Raw genomic sequence first — 5,633 nt, forward strand, 5'->3', positions numbered from 1 at the left:
AGATTTTTACAAATCTGAAATATTTTGTGAGACAAGTTTCAGTTGACAAACAGATGGAGGCTTACTAGAGCCAAACCGGTGCGCTGATTTCCTATCCGGAAAATAAATCTTTATTTAACGACTGTAACTTGACTGCGGTAGTCCAGCTGTAATGTTTGCGCCTCTACTTCCTTGGTATGAGATCGATTTCCCTCACTAATGCAGAAACTGTATGCTCATTGTGATTCCTATTGCCATAAGTTCAAGCATCCTTGAACCAGTTAGAGGAACATAGGATCAATTGCTCACAATCTTAACATTTTGGTTTAAAGAAAACAATCTTGCAAATGTTCGACTCTTTACCCTAAACAGTATATAGGTATGATCAACCACCCCCTTATTTTTTGCCTCGTTTTTTCCCTGTTTAATTTATCATTTTAATTTTTAAACATGAATCGATGTACTCACATTGTATTCCGGCAATCACTCAAACTAATTCAGGATGAAGAGTTATGGAGAAGTTGGTCACGGAAGAACGTTTATCAGGAAATCCGGACAAATCAAACATGCCTGTCTTATTTTGTGTTATCATTTATGTGGATACTCAGTACCCTTTGAACTTTGTTGTTAAACTGTGTCATTTCGCTAGAGTTCACAGTGCGCCATTCCGGTTTGATCATCAAACATTCAATCACTGCAGGATGAACGTGTCACTGAATAAAGAGGGCGCAAATACAAATCGACCGGATCGTGATGATGCACACAGTTTTATTCAAGTTCAAATTGCTTTATCTAGTTGGATTCATTTGTAGCAATCATGTACAGCGTTGATGTCTGTGCACATTATTCGTCCCTTCTGTTCCCTGTCAAGGGCGGATCCAGAACACAATTTTTTGGGGGGTAGCCTCCCCAAAAAATTGGTCCCCGGAAAGTGGGTCCAAAAAATTACGGCGTGGGGTTCAGGGCCCGCTTAATCATGTGCCCCGAATTTTTTGTAATTCTAAATGCTCTGTGGCGATCTGAGGACATTTCTGACCACTTTGACCATTTTTTGTTTCGAAAAGATGGTAGTGTACCCAGTGCCTGCCTTTATTGCGACATCACTTAAAAACAAAATTGGGGTGTTTTTTTGGCGGGGCGGGGGGGGGGGGCATGGTCCCCCCCCCCGGATCCGCCTTGTCCGCTGTTCGTCTTAAAATATGAAGCACGAGCTCTGTTTGCATGCAGGGTTCCACTCAGCATGCCACTTAGATTCCGTTGAATATTTTCTTGGAATGGCGATAGTAGTATTTGCTGAATACTTTGAAACTGTTTGGTCAGTTGGTACACAAATAATAATAAAAAAATATGGGACATTATTCGGTTAACAAACAAATGGGGGATGATGCTAGTAGTCAAACCGGTGCGCTGATTTCCAATCCGGAACATAATTATTTTTGTAACGACCGTACCTTGACTGCGGTGCCCACCTGATTTCCGCCACTACTTCCTTGGTATGAGATCGATTGTCCTTGATAATGCAGAAAATGTATGCTCATTGTGATGCCTACAATTTCAAATGCAAGCAATTTAAAAAAGAAAACATAGGATTATTTGCTTTTGATGCATTTTTTTCGTGCGAAGCAACAAAATGGCTTAAAAACTTAAGAAGGTCGCAACTAACCTGTTGAAGTTTCAGCTCAGTGGATACTATCATTGAGCAAAAGCAAAGAAAACGTATGCACTATTTTGTTGGATCTCGTAACTTGATTCCGTGCTTTAAAACACATTAACTATTTTTTTTTAATTTTAAAAACACCTGCAAAGTTTTCAACCGATTTATCAGGCGAAATACTTTCACCGGGTATTTGATACCAGTCTTATCTTCACTCTCAGCATTGCAAGGTTTCTGTCATTAAATGTACTTTTCCGGGCAATTGTAAATGATCCTACGCGGCCTTAAATTCCTTTTGCATACAGATTTCTCTCAGAAAATCTGGGCATTTGTTTTGGTAGTTACTGCGTTTGATTCGAAAATATAAAATCCTTTAAAGAAGACATGAATATTGTTGCTCGTGCGTGGGTCTGTTCAGGGCCGTTGCATGCAGGACGCATTCCGCTATAATCAAACCAGATCACATTTCGCCCGACAGAGATTTTGATCTGGGGGTGTTTTACTTGTGAAATTCAGCTATGCCTCCCCCAACAGCCCCCAAGATATCTCCCAGCGGATTTTCAATGACTCATTTTCGTTGGTATTATTTCCAGCTCGCAATCTGCTGAGTGTTGAGGATTTCCTTCGTGATAGAATTCAAGAACGTTACATCGAGGCGAGTGTCTGTTATTTGACACTTTCCTCACTCAATCATAAGAACAGAGAATTGATTTTGGTGGGAGACTGTATTTTTTTCTCTATATTTATACACCTTTTAAGTTTTGGTCAAGATTTTAACAGAAAACATCGCTCGAGTGATATTCCCTCCCTATAACACCCACCATAGAACTGTGCCAGACATTTTGGCCTGCAGTCTTTGCAAATTCCTCGTTAAACTCATCAGGGTGCCTCGAACTTATAGCGGAAACATGCTGAAATTTCCTTCACATTTTCTTTTATGCAGGTACATCAGTTGGCAAAAAAAGAGAACTAAGATAAAAACAATATTGATCACACCAATATTTAGTTGCTGTGTAATCAGATTCTTTGGAATTTGTCTTCTTGTATTTATTTTTTAAATCGGAATTGTTTTCGCAACCGTTGTCCTATTTTTTTCTTGATCGTTGATCACGTTGTAATTCGTTTGTGATTGTTTATCAACTTCGGGAATCATAACATATAGGTTTTTGCGTCCACTTTCGCAACTTGTTCGTCCAATAAGAGAGACTGTTCATTACACTGCGAAAGGTCGCATTTAGCGCATTCGATTTTTTTAAAAATATTTTACACCCATCAAAGCGTGAAGGCAACTTTTTCGTGCCAAAGAAAATCCATTTCTTTTGTTGGTTTTCGATTTTGCACTGAGTGTCGGCGAATTTGTAAGAGGAAGTATTCATTTTCAACGAAAGTGCAATGGAATAAGGAGTCTATTTAATTTGCAATTCGCAAATCGCCAATCGTATTGGCCACAAAAAAAAACAAATTAATATGATTTTTTTTTTTACTTCCAAAGAGGGATTACAGCAATTAACAAACTGGTGACTTAATTGTCCTTACATAAAAATCTGTATTTTGACATAGTATTTGTCACATCCCAGGGTTTGCCCACCCCATGAACCCTGACACTCAGAGAAAACTAGGCCTTCACTCTTCTCTTTACAATATTTATATTTATTTACAGACTTATCATACACACGATTTATATTCCTTATTGAATTCAGATTAAGGGGCAACTTCCAGTATTTAGTACAATCACAAATATTAGTTACAGCATAGAAAAGAAGTGTCCGAGTGTCTCTTGTTGTCTCGTGTCCAGCAAAATGCGCTATGCCCGTAGCTTTCCCACTTGGCCAGCGGAGTCCACACGGTCCTCTGGTCCCGCCGCTGCAGTCCGGTCTCACTCCTCTGGTCACGGGGACGCAATCCCAAAACCAAGATTAAAAGCCCTGAAAACATAGCAATAACAGGGACGTGTTCTCTATATAGTTTGCCAATATGTTAATATTGTACAATAACTAATCAAGCAATATCAAATTTGTTCGCCAAAATATCCAAACATTTCTGCGTAACAAAATTATGTGTTTGGCCAAATTTCCTCAAACGCAACTAGCACCTTCGTAGGCCAACACTTGTCGTTTTTTTATGCAATATAAGCCTTATTGTATTTTATACAAAATTAATGCCAAGTTCTAGCCAATACATTTCACACTTAATCTTTCCAAAATCTCATAAAAATTAGTCTCCAGTTATTAAAGTGATATTATGTTTCCCACAAAATGAATAAATTAAGCAAAGTTTAATACAACAATAATTACATTTATGGTTTAACTTACAGGAATTGAAGGACTCCTGGCTTATACGCTGCTGAATTTTCTATACGCTGGTTCGTGAACTCTTATTAGTTCAGACTCAATGAGCTCTCATTAGCTCTGCTGCAGGCTGGCTATGCATTGCCCTATCTCCCTTGGCTTCTTAGTCTCAAAAATCACTTCGAGTCTGGCCACTGCCTTCTACTCGGAATTTCTCTTAGCAAGTCCTTTCTCTTACAGTTGCCCACGCTTGTATACCCAAAATAAAATTAGTCCTATGCATAAATTAACATGATAAGTTTATTCTGTCCACTCAGGCTTCTCATTGCCTATTTAAAATTCACATTTGAGTATGACGTAAGCCCCATTGACCAATAACAAACGAGGTGTGGCTTAATTATTTAAGCGTCACAGGCTCAACAAAACATGGTTTGGCTAGCTCACCTATCCCCGGAATGTTGGGTATGAGAGCCTCAAATAAAAGTACATTGTGTTACCCTCTACATAAAACACATTCCAAATTCCAACTTCCAATGTACTAGATTCAGGCCACATAAAATAAATGTTGTTTCTACAACTCCAATGTACTAGATTCAGGCCACATAAAAATAAACTTGTTTCTACAACCAATAAAGAGTAAATTCGTTTTATTAAAATAAAGTCACTCTGTGACAGTATTTTATCGGCGAGTGTTCTAAATGTATTTCCTTCTATCACTTTAACACTTTACATTGATACAGTTCTGTTCTGCTTTTTTCATATTCCCTTCCCAGGCATTCCGATCTTTGAAATAGCTGTAGATTCCTTAATCCAAACTTTTCAAAAGCCATGTCATTTTATACTCTGTTGTATCACTATAATACAATACCTTGCTCATGCAACTTCCAAATATCATTGAACTGTGTTACTTTTGAATGCAAATGTTTTATTATTAAATTAGCAAAGTGTGAAATTGGGCGGGAAACCCTATAATATTTCATATTGAATGAAAGATTTCATTGCTGCTTTAAACTACAAAGAGAACTGGAGTTAAAAGTAAATTTGCCTGGCCAAGTGCAACAAAAGCTTATAAAATGCCAACGAACTTTTGACCGAGTTCCTATAGTGTCTCAAAAATAGATACATGCCTATAAAATGATTGGAAAAATCGTTTCAATAATAACGTGTAAACAAATTGAAAGCTAATTTCAAGAATCAGTCAATTCGAGAGAAATTGAACAATGCGACATTAAACAGGTTGTTTTTCTTGACGAATTCGGCCGAGAAAACCTACTATTTTAAAAACTTGACCGTAATAACTTGGTGAGAAATTTTTCCTGTTTTGGGATGGCAATGTGTCCCAATGAGAAAAAAATCTCACTCATTTATCTTAATTGATAATAAAATAGTATTAAAATGTAAACTTAACCAGTATTCGTTTGTATATTTTTTTCAGCCTTCACTGAATTCCTTGTGATCTCTTCTTGGACCTGATCTTCAAGAACGAACCATCGAGGTGGGTGTGGTGAGGTTTAATTAATGATTCTATCAGGACCGGGAAAGGGGCAAGATGTAATCCGGTCCCCCCCCCCCCCAAAAAAAAATACTACAGCTCCGGAACGCTTCGCCCTATCGGAATGCATTTTGGTGACCTTTCTTAACTCTTATTGGCGGGCGAAATAAAAAAAATCGATTCGATGGGTTGCCATGACAAATGTTAGCCCCTTGATCCC

The 5,633-nt window shown here is 38.0% G+C and overlaps 1 long non-coding RNA gene across 1 annotated transcript; it reads right to left on the minus strand.

Annotated features, from left to right (window-relative positions):
* Nucleotides 1-3,255: 3,255 nt before the first annotated feature.
* On the minus strand, nucleotides 3,256-4,590 carry LOC119738707. The gene is made up of 2 exons (XR_005272492.1): nucleotides 3,946-4,590; nucleotides 3,256-3,558 (listed from the first exon to the last, which is right to left on the minus strand). It is a non-coding gene; the product is annotated as an uncharacterized LOC119738707 (long non-coding RNA).
* Between the last annotated feature and the right edge of the window lie 1,043 nt (nucleotides 4,591-5,633).

Source organism: Patiria miniata, unplaced genomic scaffold (assembly GCF_015706575.1).
Source record: "Patiria miniata isolate m_02_andy unplaced genomic scaffold, ASM1570657v1 HiC_scaffold_10, whole genome shotgun sequence".
NCBI lineage: Eukaryota > Metazoa > Echinodermata > Asteroidea > Valvatida > Asterinidae > Patiria > Patiria miniata.